Raw genomic sequence first — 16,907 nt, forward strand, 5'->3', positions numbered from 1 at the left:
TAAAATTAGGAATAAGTATTTAAATAAGATTTGTCACATCCCTTTGGCCACAGTGGTCAGAAATAAGCATAAGAACCAAGCAGAGCCAAATCATCAGATAGTTCTGGCACTTTTTCTAGGGCAACAGGAAGGATCTCCCGTTATCTACTATAAATAACACACTGTGTGGAGACAGCCTGCATGAGTTAGGGCAATCCAGAAGAGAGCAGATCCACGACAGAGAGAAAAACCAGGTCCTGATGATATCATGTTTTGCCCCTGGATCCACCTAGCTATAGTTAAAGCAGGTCCCCCTGCACTTCAAAAAAATTCTGTTTTTCTTTTTAATTTTTATTATTAAACCCCAGTCAGGTTTGGCTAATCCTATTAGAGCGTTATTGGCAAAATCATGGAGAAATGTTAACTGGAAGTTGATACAATTACATAGATTCCCAATTAGTTGCTCATTTACACACAGAATTTGGATAAATCCTAGTTGTGAGCCTGAGTGAAGGCTGTGGTCTCCAGCACTCCAGTTCCATCTTAATCAGCATCTTACCATAAGCTTGAATTCAGTTACAGAGGCATACTTACTGATTTTCAAAGGTACAAATCTGGAAGTCATCGATAAATTACATAATGTTAATTGAATGTATTAAAAACCCACTGCCATCCAGTTGATTCTGGCTCACAGTGACCCTATAGGACAGAGCAGAACTGCCCCATAGAGTTTGCAAGGAGCAGCTAGTGGATTCGAACTGCTGACCTTTTTGTGAGCAGCCAATCTCTTAACCACTGGACCACCAGGGCTCCAATAGAAAATATTGAGATATCTTAATATCGAGAAAAAATGAAGTACAATTGATGAGATTTTGTTTTATACAAATGAATGAATAGCTGTGCGTAAAAAACTAAAAAAGTGAATTGCATAAGCACAGAGAAAGAAAAACATCAATTTATGTGTCAAGGCCTGGGGTTTCAACTGGATTCAAGCTCAGTTGATTTAACTACATGTCACTGAGACAGAGAAAAAGAAAAGGAGGGAGGTAGAGAGGGAGAGAGAAGCAATATTAACAGAAAGACAATCTCCAGATTAGATGATATAATAGCCCAACTGTACTTTGTTCTTGCTAGAGTGAGTGTAGGTTTTTAAAAAATCATTTCTTATTAGCATAATTTAAGGAAGAAAATTTAAAAAGCAGAGGGCTCTAAAAGAGGGGGAAAAGCTATTACACAAAAAGCATGCAATGGCTAATGATCTGAGATGATTTTGCCTAAGAAAAACAAGAGAACTTGGCAACTCTCTTACCTATTGAAGGAGGTAAAGACACGTGGGAGAGGCATTAAATTTATATAGACCCTGAACTAGAACCCACGGACAGAAACTATGGAGAGAGAGATTTGGTCTTAACAGGAGAAATGACTCTTCCAACAATCAGGGCTGTCTGAAAGCTGAAGGATCTTCACACAAGTAGTAAATTCACTCCAAGTGTTCATGATAACCCCCTTTAAGTGATTAGACAACTCCCCATAAAGGGGAATCCTACCTTAGTTGGGAAATTGGGCTAAATGAGCTTTATAGTCCCTTTAAAATTAGGTATTAAATTATAAAATTAATTATGCTAATAATCAAATAAGTCAGATTTAATATCAAGCATTTCATAAACCTTGCTTGCAAGAACACGATGGTGTTATTTTGTATTTACCATCACTCATTTCTCAAAGATTATTGAACCACTTGAAGAACAACAGACAGCAACAAAAGCTCTTAGCTTGTATGTATCTGTCCCAGCTTGTTTCATATTTTTCCGCATGCTATCTTTCAATCTAACCAACTCAGCTAATCCACCAAGCATGCCATTATCATGCACTTAATAACATTCGGTGTGCTGGCCAAAGTCTCCATTAAACTCTTGCATTTCATGAATCAGCAGCTCTCTAATTGATTTAGGTTGCTACTTCCTTTCTCCACTGATTGTCCAGCAAAGCTTCTGAACAGATACATGAATATATTCTGCTAAGCATAATCTAAAGCCATGCAACAATTTCACAGTAAAAACCAAGTCAAGTTTACCTAGATTCAGAAGCATCTTATATGTTTTAAACTTAAAATATAACTTACTGTATAAAATGGAAGAAAAATGACATATTTCCCCTTGATCTATTCAACCTAGTATCTACTTATAAATTATACCAGAGTAAATATTGCCAAACTCAGATGTTTAAGTTATAACTCCAAACTTCCTTAGTCAGTCACTCTGGATGGATGATGCAATAACCCATAAATCCTTTTATTCATCAAATATTTATTGAGTGGCTATATGCCATACTCTTTGCTAAGCCCTGAGAATAAAAAATGAACATATTTGTGATTCCTGTCTCTATGGAGTTTACAGTCTGGTAGGGTATATAGACAACCTTCAGATTATACTGTAATCAAACTTAAAATTTTACTTGTGATAACTGCTACAAATGAGAGCTATGAGGTCCTGTGAGGGCATAATAATATTTGACATGGTCAAGGTCAGCGAGAGTTCCATTGAAGAAGTGACAGTACAGCTTCTCCAAACAATAAGAGAAGACTCTTTGGGGCAAGAAAAGACAGGAAAAAGCACTCAACGAAGAGGGAAAACCATTGTAAAAGCTGAAACATCACAAGCTAGACTAGACTAGGTCTGTGTGGCTAGAACTGAGAGGGGAACAATAAAAGAAGACCCTAGAGTGAGATAAGCCTGAAAAAATAAATAGGGCTAGATCATATTATGGCCTTCAAAACTACCCTGAGAATTTTTTTTTTAATTGTGCTTTAAGTGAAAATTTACAGTTCAAGTTAGTTTCTCATACAAAAATTTATACACACGTTGTTATGTGACCCTAGTTGCTCTCCCTGTAATGTGACAGCACCCTCCTACTTTCCACCCCGGATTTCCCATGTCCATTCAACCAGCTCCTGTCCCTTTTTGCCTTCTCATCTTGCTTCCTGACAGGAGTTGCCCATTTAGTCTCCTGTTTTTTTTATCTACTTGAGCTAAGAAGCACTCTCTTCACCAGTATCATTTTTATGTCTTATAGTCCAGTCTAATCTTTGTCTGAAGAGTTGGTTTCAGGAATGGTTTCAGCTCTAGGCTAACAGAGAGTCCGGGGGCCATGTCTTCTGGGGTCCTTCCAGTCTATCCTGGGAATTTTTGTCTTTTTCTTAAGAGCCATGAGAAACTATTGAAATGTTTTCAAGGAAAGAGCTTGGTAGGAGATAAGGGGTTGGGGCTGGCAGTAAATATGATTGGTATTGGATTAGTACTTCAAATGGATTACGGATCATTTGACTAGTGGGGAGAGTGGTATGATAATACAGAGTGGAAATGAGTAAACCAGTTAGGAGGCTATTTTACTAGACTGGTTGAGAAAAGGGTAGCATAGAATGGTTTGACCATGAAAATGAAAATGATGAGAATTGGTTGTATTCAGGAGATACTTAGAAGGTAAAAGTGATAGGACTTGAATTGATCTAAATCCGTTTTATGGGTGCCAATTAAATTTAAATAAAGTTTGTGTTGTCTAGTACCTATTTATCCTCAATGATTCCCTTAGTTTATGAGTCATATATTAATTTACCTCTTTTGGTACTTCAGAGGTTCCTTCTAAGTTTGACATTTGAGGATTTTGTGAACAAATTTATATGAAATTTTCATGAGTTTATTAGCTTTAATAAATTAACTTTAGTAAAGCATTAGTTTTATTTTAGCCCTAGGTTTTCCAGAATTATACATCTCTCTACCTAATGTTGTTCACTAGTCTACCTATCTACCTACCTACCTACCTATCATCTATCAATCTATCATCTATCTATCTATCTATCTATCTATCTATCTATCTATCTATCTATCTATCTATCTATCTATCTATCTATCTATCTTCTATCTATCTGTCTATCTATCTATCATCTATCTATCATCTATCATCTATCTATCATCTATCCATCTAATCTACCTACCTATCATCTATCTATCATCTATCTATCATCTATCTATCTATCATCTATCTATCTATCATCTATCTATCCATCTAATCTACCTATCTACCTACCTATCATCTATCTATCTATCTATCTATATCTATCTATCATCTATCATCATCTATCTATCATCTATCATCTATCTATCCATCTAATCTACCTACCTACCTATCATCTATCTACCTATCTATCTATCTATCTATCTATCTATCTATCATCTATCATCTAATTCTTTTAATTTCCCTTGTGTAATAGGTCCTCTGTTATACTCCTTCAAGCAATTGTAAGCTTCTATATTTCCTAAAACGACTCAATTTTTAAGATTAAGGAAAAATGTATTATGTTAACTTTGATAATGCCTTGGTCAGAGAGTAGTCTAACATAAGCAAGAAAATGAACTACACAACACTACTAATCTACCCAGCTTCTCAGAATATTTATTAAGAATGCTAGTACTGAAAAGTCTTCAACATATTAGTAATCTGGAGGTTTCACTGAAAACTCCTAATTTATTAAAATTTTAGGGCCAATAATACCAAATATTTGAGGAACATACTTTAACAATCCAAAGGAATAACCCTCCTTTTTTTCCTATATATTGGTTTGTTGGTTTTCTTGTTTCTTCTCCTGTACAAATCCCCTAGGTATAAGCTACACCACAAACATCAGAATATAAATTTTTGTGTTTGTGTGTGTAGGAAACCCTGGTGGTGTAGCGGTTAAGAGCTATGGCTACTAACCAAAAAGTCAGCAGATCGAATCCACCAGCAGCTCCTTGGAAATGCTATGGGGTAGTTCTACTCTGTCCTATAAGGTCACTATGAGTTCAAATCGACTCAACAGCAGTGGGTTTTTTTTTTTTATATATGTGTGTGTTTGGTGTGTATATGTGTTTACATTTGGTATAGATCTTTGGCAAAAGCTTTAAGTCAAATAAAGCATACTTTCTGGTTTCTCCTAGTCTATATGTTTAGTTACACCTCAGGGTCCCCGGCACATTGCCTTCTCTCCCCAACCAATGTATGTGTAGACATACGTACTGTTGTGTTGTTGTTAGGTGCAGTCGAGTTGGTTCCAATTCATAGCGACCCTATGCACAACAGAATGAAACACTGCCCCGTCCTGCGCCATCCTCACAGTCCTTGTTATTCTTGAGCTCATTGTTGCAGCCATTGTGTCAATCCACCTTGTTGAGGGTCTTCCTCTTTTCCGCTGACCCTGTACTCTGCCAAGCATGATGTCCTTCTCCAGGGACTGATACCTCCTGACAACATGTCCAAAGTATGTAAGATGCAGTCTCACCATCCTTGCCTCTAAGGAACATTCTGGCCGCACTTCTTCTAAGACAGATTTGATCGTTCTTTTGGCAGTCCATAGTATATTCGATATTCTTCAACACCACAATTCAAAGGTGTCAACTCTTCTTCGGTCTTCCTTATTCATTGTCCAGCTTTCACATGCATATGATGTGATTGAAAATACCATGGCTTGGGTCAGGCGCACCTTAGTCTTCAGGGTGACATCTTTGCTCTTCAACACTTTGAAGAGGTCCTTTGCAGCAGATTTGCCCAATCAAAAGACATATGTACTAGAAGAGATTAATGCATTTTTTCTCTGATTTTTTTTTTATTAAAGGCAGTATATGAATCTGTAGGATGAATATAGTACATGTTCCTGAAATACTGACTTTACAAGAATTAGAGGAAAAAGTCTTATAACTGGTGTAAAGTTTAAAACATAGTTTTGTCTCTTTCTGGGACTCTTATTACTCTCATCTGCTACTTTTACTCTCTCTCTTTGCTTTTCTAATAATTTTTCTTTTTGTCTTCATTCTTTCCCATCACCCACTAAAAGATATCCTCACTCTGAAATTCTAGCTTACTGATTCATTTTTCAGTGGTATCTATCCTACTGTTTATCTTAACTATTGTGTTCCTGACTTCCACTATAATCTTTTTCAGACCTAATCTTTCTACTTGATTTTTTATGACTTTTTCTATTTCAAATCTGCTCATAGCTCATTAAGTATATTTAATTTGATTATTGAAAATTCTTAGTTCATCTGTTCCAATAATTCTGCTCCACACTGTGTAATCTGTTGACTTTCTTTTGTAGTTTGACTTCTTGATTGTCCAGTTATTTGGGTCAACAGAATCATATTTCCCTGAGTATAAACCACACTAAAACCAGTTGTAGTCAAGGTGATTCCAACTAATGGTGACTGCGTGTGCTATCAGCTAACATATTATGTAATGTATAGGGGAGAAGGACCAATGCCCATGCCTCGGTTTGTGTCCTTGGTGAGTTGAAAAAGAAAGAAGGGGATGAATGCTGGGGAAGATTACACCACAGGCTACATTGACTGCTGCCATTTGCTGCCACTTTTACTGATCAAGGATCCATTTTTCAACTTTTTAGAACAAAGTAGCACTGGAATGAGGTAAGTAGTAATTATCCAGCAGCCCCAAGGATTTGAAGAAGAATGGAATAAAGAAGAAAATGCCTGAAGGCAGCCATCAGCCATGCCTGAGGTCATCAGCTATTTAACACAGCAGACATTTCATATTACTGTGATATTAATGTAATTAATATTTGTAAAAATGGCACAGCAGCATCTGACCACCTCTAACTTCACGAGTGGAAGAGAGAACACCATCAACATCAGCCCAAGGCTGATGGCTATGAAGTGAATGTCAAACATTCTTCCACCCTCCAACCTTTCAAACAATTCTGACACCAGCCGTCCCTCCCATGGCACTCTCTGCATCTCTGCTGGGTTCAGTCCTTCATTGCAATGGCCACACAGAACTCACAAACCATACTCACAGTTATGGGGTTTATTAGGGAAGTAACAGGTTACAATTCAGGACCAGGAACTACTCAGAATAAAGTTCTTCAGTCAGGACAGCCCTTTGGCAGTGCCTGCAAGCAGGACCCTCCCTTGGCCACTGTATCTCTTGGCCCCTGGACTCCTCAGCCTGGCGTCTGCCCTGCTCAGTCAAGTGTTACAAAACTCTTTAGCTCTACCAGTAAGTGCAGGCACCCCACTCTGCCAGGAAGCCTCCTGCCTAAAGGCACTCATCTGTCTTACTCTATGGGTCAGCAAGCCCACTGTAGCCACCTTGCTCTGTGGTCTGGGAAGCCCACTGCACCACATCATGTTGGTCTTCTGATTCTGCTGCTGCTGCCATTTCTCTGCCACTGTTTCTCACCATCTCATGCCATTTCCAGTGTTGTAGCTCTCTCTCTTTCTGTCTTTTGGGGTTAGAAGGTTCTCAGTGCAGGGACCCCAGGCCCAAAGGACATGCTCAGCTCCTGTCTCTTCTTGGTGGTAGTGAGGCTCCTGCTCTGCTCTGGAATTGCTCTTTTTAGCCTAGCGGAATGGCAAAACTGACCAATCCCCTAGCTGGAGTTCTATATGCCTTATTTGTGTGGTCCCACGCCCATAAGGATTCCATGCACCTTATTTGCATTAGTAGCAGACTGTCCAGTCCTCTTGGTGGATCACAAATACCTTGTGTGCATAGTCCCACCCAATCATTGTAGAAGTTATAAGACCATGCATGGCTAAAAGAGCCATCTTAAGCAATTCAGTACACTGCAACATTGAACTATGATATATCACTTGATTCTAATGGAATGCTCTTGCTCTGTGGCCTTTCCTTCAACAGAACCTATCCCTGGAGTTCTTCAGTCTACATACAAAACAGCTGACCTGGATGCTGCATGCAGGAGGTATTGTCCGGATACCAGGAGCTCTGTCAATCCCTAGGGGAATAGCCCCTGGTCTCTGCACTACAAAGGGCATGTGTATCACAAATTACTCTTCTATTGACTGTAATACGTAGTGGTGTAGGGCCCACAAGGTAGTCTAAGTGGTTGCTATGGTGATGGAGTCAGCAATGATTATCCAAGTCAATTTGGAGGAAAGCAAGAGAAGAATTCATATCTACCCCCCGACACATACACACACTCACTGCTATATCTAGCTGACCTCAACTTCAAGCCTCTGAAATTCCCAACTCTTCCCCATTCATACCAGTTCACGGTTTCTTATTACTTTTGTCTTCATCTCTCAGATTTGAATTTCCTTTTAACTTCTATATGGCTGATTTTGAGAAAAGAGCTAACAGATCATGGTACTTTATCATTTTTTCAGGAACCAGAGTCCTAAAAATAATTTCTTTCCTAAGGCAAAACATTACGGTATTATGGAGTAGAATGCAAGGGTCACATGCACATATCAAACGAAAATACAAAAATTAATTTTTTTTCTTGCAGCAGACTTCTTCAAATTGTGCCCCTCAAATCCAAGGGTATACCTGTTCAATCTAGCCTGCTGTTGCAAGTTGTCTGTGGGAAGATCTGAGAAGCACTGGCTTCAATGTTTGTTACAAAACTCACAAGTCTGCCAAACAAAGAACGAGACACATTGGTCTATAATTCCCAAGCTCCAGGGAACCCTTCTCACTCAAGGTTGTGAGTCTGCTTGGCAATCACAGAACAGAGTAGGTCGTTTATGGCAGCTTGCATATTTATGCCAATGACTCTACAATTTTACCCCTGAGTTCCTTAAAAACTATCTCAACAGGTCATTAGCCACAAAGGGCCTGGGAGACCTGAAAGATGCTGAGACCACAGAACAAGGGAGGAGGAGGAGTAAACAGAACCTTCACCATGTGCTGGGACCTGAGGACACATAGTTTAGAAGCCAGATACGCAGTAAGCCTTGAGTTCCTAGAACTATCAAACAGAGTAAGAGTGATTCTAAAGTTCAAATGGCCAGTGACTGTGCACATGGAGAGATGGTGGGCAACTAGAAGCTAGGACGGTGGTAAGAAAATAGAAACAGAGCAGGCAGCAGAGTTTGGGATGCTGAACCAGCTCATCTTCTACCTTCACGCTTCCCTCGCTTGGGTGTGAGCCAGTCCATACTGAATCTGGCCACAGGGAGATACTTGTAAATAGCAGTCAGGCTGGATGGTAGGGACAGCAAATGCATTTCCTTGACAAAAACCTGGGATAGATGATATCAGTCTAAGTTATTTGTCTTCATCTAGTTTTTCAACTACATATAGTACACAGCTAGCATATACTGGCATTTGATCTAGTATCTCTGATCTGTCTTTGTTAAAAGATAATTTGGGAGTGGAGATTCTTTCAATGTCTTCTTTAGAAAACTCCCAAGAAAAGAATTCATTTATTTGCTCCCATTCATTCCCAAGTGCATACTTCACACTGCCATTGTCAAGTGTTTCTCTCTCTGGTTTTCTGCCTTTGATATTCTTAAAGAACTTATTACTGACATTAGAGACTTTTGCAGGTTTTCCTTTTTTTTTTTTCTGCCTAATGTTTACTATGCCCTTGACCTGCCACAAAATGGGGCCATTTACTCTCATATTTTAACTCATGTTCACTTTTCTGTTAAGATATGTTTCCTCTTTGCAAGGCTCCTTTTTGAAAACTTGAATTTCAGGCTCACTCTGAGTACTAAGTTTTTGTTTTTAACATTTGTCCCTTCCTTGTGTCTCTAATGTCTCATTTTGTCATTTTCAACCTCTTAATTTCAATTTTATGATGGATATCTCTTTCCTTGCTTAATTTTTCTTCCCCATAAGATCATTCTGTTAAATTTTGGTGCTTCTACAGACATATAAGATACAAATTTTTCACTCCCTACCAAGAAAGGTGATCCAACTGAATGTGGAAATTATAGAACAATATAATTAATATCACATGCAAGCAAAAGTTTGCTGAAGATCATTCAAAAACAGCTGCAGCAGTATATTGACAGGGAATTGCCAGAAATTCAGGCTGGTTTCAGAAGAGGACGTGGAACAAGGCATATCATTGCTGATGTCAAATGGATCCTGGCTGAAAGCAGAGACTACCAGAAGGATGTTTACCTGTGTTTTGTTGACTATGCAAAGGCATTGGACTGTGTGGATCATAACAAACTATGAATAACACTGCAAAGAATGGGAATTCCAGAACACTTAATTGTGCTCTTGAGGAACCTTTACATAAATCAAGAGGCAGTTGTTCAGACAGAACAAGGGGATACTGATTGGTTTAAAGTCATGAAAGGTGTGCATCAGGGTTGTACTCTTTCACCATACCTATTCAATCTGTATGCTGAGCAAATAATATGAGAAGCTGGACTATATGAAGAATAACGGGGCATCAGGATTGGAGGAAGACTCATCAACAACCTGCGTTATGCAGATGACACAACCTTGCTTGCTGAAAGTGAAGAGGACTTAAAGCACTTACTAATGAAGATCAAAGACCACAGCCTTCAGTATGGATTCCTCCTCAACATAAAGAAAACAAAAATCCTCACAACTGGACCAACAAACAACATCATGATAAATGGAGAAAAGATTGAAGTTGTCAAGGATTTCATTTTACTTGGATCCACAATCAACAGGCATGGAAGCAGCAGTCAAGAAATCATAAGACGCATTGCATTGGGCAAATCTGCTGCAAAGGACCTCTTCAAAGTGTTGAAGAGCAAAGATGTCACCCTGAAGACTAAGGTGCACCTGACCCAAGCCATGGTATTTTCAATCACATCATACGCATGTGAAAGCCAGACAATGAATAAGGAAGATCGAAGAAGAGTTGACACCTTTGAATTGTGGTGTTGGCGAAGAATATTGAATATACCATGGGCTGCCAAAAGAATGAACAAATCTGTCTTGGAAGAAGTGCGGCCAGAGTGCTCCTTAGAGGCAAGAATCGAGACTGCATCTTACATACTTTGGACAGGTTGTCAGGAGGGATGAGTCCCTGGAAAAGGACATCATGCTTGGCAGAGTACAGGGTCAGTGGAAAAGAGGAAGACCCTCAACATGGTGGATTGACACAATGGCTGCAACAATGAGCTCAAGCATAACAACGATTGTAAGGATGGCGCAGGACCAGGCAGTGTTTCGTTCTGTTGTGCATAGGGTCTCTATGAGTAGGAACTGACTCAACGGCACCTAACAACAACAACAACAACAACAACTAAAAATCAAGCCAGTATGTAGATTTGCATTGTGAATTTTAAGATGGTCTATTCTAGGAAGTAGGTAGAACTCTTATCCATAGACCTTGCTTCAACTGAGGATTTCATCCTGGTTGCTGTTATTATTCCATTTAATTTGCTTTCCCAATCCCAGTTAATATTTTCAATTTCTATATTAATCATCCTCCACTTGTCTGTCAGTTTGTCGTACCGTGGGGGCTTGTGTGTTGCTGTGATGCTGGAAGCTATGCCACTGGTGTTCAGATACCAGCAGGGTCACCCATGGAGGACAGGTTTCAGCTGAGCATTCAAACTAAGACATAATAGGAAGAAGGACCTCGTAGTCTACTTCTGAAAAGAATTTAGCCAGTGAAAACCTTACAAATAGCAGCAGAACATTGTCTGATACAATGCTGGAAGATGAGTCCCCCTGGTTGGAAGGCACTCAAAAGATGACTGGGGAAGAGCTGCCTCCTCAAAGTTGAGTCAGCCTCAATGATGTGGCTGAAGTCAGGCTTTCAGGACCTTCATTTGCTGATGTGGCATGACTCAAAATGAGAAGAAACAGCTGCAAACATCCATCAATAATCAGAACCTGGAATGTACAAAGTATGAATCTAGGAAAATTGGAAATCATCAGAAATGAAATGAAACATATAAACATTTATATCCTAGGTATTGGTGAACTGAAATGGACTGGTATTGGACATTTTTAATCTTACAATCATCTGGTCTACTATGCTGGGAATGACAAATTGTAGTAGAATGGTTTTGTATTCATCTTCAAAAAGAACATTTCAAGATCTGTCCTGAAGTAAAACACTGTCAGTGATAGGATAATATCCGTACGTCTACAAGGAAGACGAGTTAATACAACTCTTATTCAAATTTATGCACCAACCACCAAAGCCAAAGATGAAGAAATTGAAGATTTTTACCAGCTTCTGCAGTTTGAAATTGATCAAACATGCAATCAGGATGCATTAATAATTACTGGTGATTGGAATGTGAAAGTTGGAAACAAAGAAGAAGGAAAATATGGCCTTGGTGATAGAAATGATGCAGAGATCACGTGACTGAATTTTGCGAGAGCAATGACTTCTTCATTGCAATTACCTTTTTTCACCAACATAAGTGGCCACTACTTACATGGACCTCACCAGGTGGAATATGCCAGAATCAAATTGGCTACATCTGTGGAAAGAGACAATGGAAAAGCTCAATATCATAAGTCAGAACAAGGCCAGGGGCTGACTGTGGAACTGATCATCAATGGCTCGTATGCCAGTTCAAGTTGAAACTGAAGAAAATTAGAACAAGCCCACAAGAGCCAAAGCACTACCTTGAGTATATCCCACCTGAATTTGGAGACCATCTCAAGAATAGATTTGATGAATAGACAATGAATAAGGAAGGCCGAAGAAGAAACGAAGCCTTTGAAATGTGGTGTTGGAGAAGAACATTGAATATACCACGAACTGTGAAAGCACCCAACAACAACAACATACTAAACATGAAATATATACTGTGTTGCTTTTCTATTTGTTGTCACTGTGTTGGGTAAAACTTGCTGGTTGGATCTTATACACAGTTTTGCCTCCTTCTTCTATCCTATTAATCATCCTACTGTTGCCAGATTTTTTTTATTCTGGAAGTTCCACAATCATCCAGCAACTATTAATTGAGGCATCACTACTTGTCAGGCACTGTGCCAGGCCTGGGGAGACCTGGCAGCCACTAAGAAAGAGATCATTCCATCCCTCATGTGGCTTTTCATCACTTTTCAAGTTTTTCAATCAGTGCCAAACAAATATCTGTGGAAACCATAAACAAGAGGAAATACTATAAACACTAAAAAACTAAAACTGATACTTAAAAGGTTACCTGAATCTGAAAGAAATCTCTGCTCACTGTTGTTGCTGCCGCCGTAAGTCGATTCTGACTCAGGGTGACTCCATGTGTGCAGAGCAGAACTGTTCCATAGGGTTTTCAAGGCTGCTATGCTTTGGAAGCAGATGACCAGATCTGTCTTCCCAGACATAATTTCAACAGAGTGGCCACATCCATTTAAACAAAAGCACAATGACACTTTGATTTTCCCTTAGTTTTCTACCTTTGACTCAGAATCCTGCTACCTTGCACATGATAAATTTTTAATTGAGCATACTCTCCTCATCGTGCCCTACACTGTAAATATCCTACTTTTACTCTATGTTACTTTGAGAAGACAAATATATATTAAAGTCTAAGTGATCATTATAAGACCTAAGAGGTATAACAGATTATTCAGTGCAAAGAATGCAGACATCCTTTTACATATTATACAATTTAATCCTCACAACTATTCTATGAGAGGTATTACCTCTCTGTTGCCAAGGAAACAACTGAGGGACAGAGATTCTGTGACTTTCACAAGATTACTTAGTAAGGAAGAGGCCAGGCCAGGATATCAATAACAATCCTGGCTCTCCCTACCTTACTATAAACCAAGACAAAATCGAAATCATACTTGTGAAGGCTCTGGGCCCAACAAGTCATTTGATCCTACCACTGAGCGTAATTCCTGCTCATATAGTCTGTGGAAGACACTGTGCAAAACCTATTGTTGTATATGATGATGTCTCATAGCCTACTTTCCGAGAAAGTAGAGTCAGTGTGGAGAGAATGGTTAGAGAATGGAAATGCTCTATATATTTTTTTTCTTTTTCTTCCTTTTTCCAAGTCACTTTCTGGGGTACTGCAGACCCAAAACATCATTCTTACCAGAATCCTGGGTGTTTATTTTTTATTACCGCTGTTTTAACTCTTAGTTTATTTAATTTGGAAGTTATTTATCCTCTTTTAACCTGAATTTTCTCTTGAATTACTTTTTTGAGCAGGTACGCAGTAGTAGTAGTTTGGATTACTATTTTTATTAAGCATCACAGCCATTATTACTAGTTTACGTGTCTGTGACCAAAAGCTGTCCAGTAACATCAGCTGTGGCTTACCATAGTCTTATGAAAATAATGCCTCCTACGTTTGTTTGCCAGCCTCACCCTCCCTCTGCGAGGTATTTTCATAAACTCCGCTATGCCTGGTTTTTTTTCTTTTTTTTACATGTTGCTGTAAAAGAGAAATTGGCATGTCGCGCTTATGAAAATACCTCACGGGTGGAAGGCGCGGTTGCTAAACAAATGTAGAAGGTACGCATTATTTTTGTATAAATACAATAGTCTTCTTTATACACTCACTGACTAATATAGTGCTTGTTACAATGCGCTGTCTTATAAAAGTTAAAGGAACGTTAAACTTAATAGCCAAACTGCACATTTACTAAAGACGGTCTATCTCAGACACACAGAGTTAGCGCTAGGATTGATTGTCCAAAGGATGGTGCCTTCAATGGAATCTGTGCCTAGGCAATCAGGCTGCCATATAATAGCAGGACACCCTTGAATAGAGACAATGAAGAAAAAATTGTCCAAATTTGGTTCATAAAGTCTTCACATATATTAGGCCTATAGTGAAATAAATTGTGTAATATTGAATGTATAAAAATGTTACATACACAACAGAGAACCCCTTAGGGAGCAGGAGAGCAGTGGGATGCAGACCCCAAATTCTCATAAAAAGACCAGACTTAATGGTCTGACTGAGACTAGAAGGACCCCATGGTCATGGCCACCAGACCTTCTGTTGGTCCAGGACAGGAACCATTCCCGAAGCCAACTCTTCAGACATGGAATGGACTGGACAATGGGTTGGAGAGGGATGCTGGTGAGGAGTGAGCTTCTTGGATCAGGTGGACACTTGAGACTATGTTGGCATCTCCTGCCTGGAGGGGAGATGAGAGGGTAGAGGGGGTTAGAAGCTGACAAAATGGACATGAAGAGAGAGAGCTGAGGGAGAGAGCAGACTGTCTATTAGGGGGAGAGTAATTGGGAGTACGTAGCAAAGTGTATATAAGTTTTTACGTGAGAAACTGACTTGATTTGTAAACTTTTGCTTAAAGCACAATAAAAATTAAAAAAAAAAGTTACACAATTTCCGTGTACAGTGTTGAAAATTCTGTGCTAATTTCAGAGTACCTCTAGAACCACGGGTTGAATCAATGAGAAAATGGATGCTTGGAATCACTGAGAAACAAGAATCTGCAGTAGTCATGTTATGGGAGAGGAAGGACTTGATGAGGTAATTAACTTGTCTTTTCTCTCACTTAAGCTCTTCTGTCATCCAAATTCTCCCCACATTCTGAATCACTTTCCATCTTTCTCTTCCCAACAGAAGTATCATGAACAACAAATCTTCATAACACCCAGATTTAGTTGTCCTTTTTTTTTTTTTTTTTTTTTAGGCAAGAGAAGTAGAGAAGTATTTCTCTGGAACCTGAACGCTATTTGTTATAAGAACAGATGTTAAGGGAAATAGATTGGCTGTAGCAGAGCTGAGGGTTGGCTGAGTGCTAAAGTCATCTATTTTTTTCTGATATATTTTTCTCTTTTGTGTGTTTGTGATATACAGGTCCCTAGCAAGTTCAAGAAGCAGGACAGGGCCCTTCTTTTCAGGGTTTAAGGGTACTGGACCCCAATCCCATCATGGTCCCAAGTTTCCTGTACATAAATCAATTATTAGTTTTAGGAGAGAATTATTTGTCTCTCCCAAAATAGTTTGTCAGAAATCAGCCAAGACATGAATCGATAATGGCCTAAAGCAGAGCTGAAATAAGTGTTATGATAATAGAAAAAGAGAGAAGGAAAAAAACTAAAAATACTGGGTATGAAACTTACATGGTACAGTGAAAGCAGTGCTTTAAAGCAAATTTATAACTGTAAATACCTATGGCAAAAAAGACAGATACCAAGTCAACAATCTAACCTCTCGCCTTAAGTTAAAAAAAAAAAAGAACAATAAATTAAACCCAAAGAAAGCAGAATTAAAGAAATCACGAAAACGACAGTGGAAAATGATGACCAAGAACAGAAAAATAATATAGGAAATCAACAAAACCGAAAGTTTGTTCTGTGAGAAGATAAACAAAATGTATAGACCTACAGGTATACTCACCACAAAAAAAAAAAAAAAGAGAGAGAGAAGAAAAACAAGCAAACCAAAAACAAAGCAAAAACTTAATATTACTAAAGTTGGGAATGAGAGGAGGCACCACTACTAACCTTACAGAAATAAAAAACAGAAGGTTATACAGAAACACTACAGACAACTGTATGCCAAGAAATTAGACGATTTAGATGAAATGGACAAATTCTGAGAAGACACAATCTATAAAAACTGACTCAAGAAGAAAGGAAAAATCTGAGTAGATAAAAAAAAAAAAATCCACAAATAAAAGCACAGGCTCCGATGGCTTCACATCATATACCCTTGTACATAGAAAATCTTAAGGAATGCACACACACAAAAATGTTAAAACTAATAAACACATTCAGCAAGGTTGGAGATAGTATGTAGAATTGTATTTGTATACACTGTCAATGAATAATTCAAACATGAAATTAAGACAGCAATTCCAATTACAATAGCATCAAAAAGAAAAAATAGTACAAATAAATTTAACAAAAGAAGTGCAATACTTGTACAATGAAAATTACAAAATATCACTGAAAGAAATGAAAGGAGATTTAAATATATGGAAAGACATCTTACCTTCATTAATTGAAAGACTTAATATTGTTAGGATGGCAATACTCCTCAAATTGACCTACAAATTTAATGCAATACCTATAAAAATTCCAGGTGCTTTCTGTTTTGTTTTGTTTGCAGAAATTGGCAAGCCAATCCTAAAATTTATATGGAAATGCAAAGCATCCAAAATAATCAAAAAGAACCTTGATAAAAAGATCAGCATTGAAAGACTCTCATTTCCTGATTTCAAAACTTGCTACAAAGCTAAATTAACTAAGACAG

The sequence above is a fragment of the Loxodonta africana genome, chromosome 1 (genome assembly GCF_030014295.1).
Source record: "Loxodonta africana isolate mLoxAfr1 chromosome 1, mLoxAfr1.hap2, whole genome shotgun sequence".
NCBI lineage: Eukaryota > Metazoa > Chordata > Mammalia > Proboscidea > Elephantidae > Loxodonta > Loxodonta africana.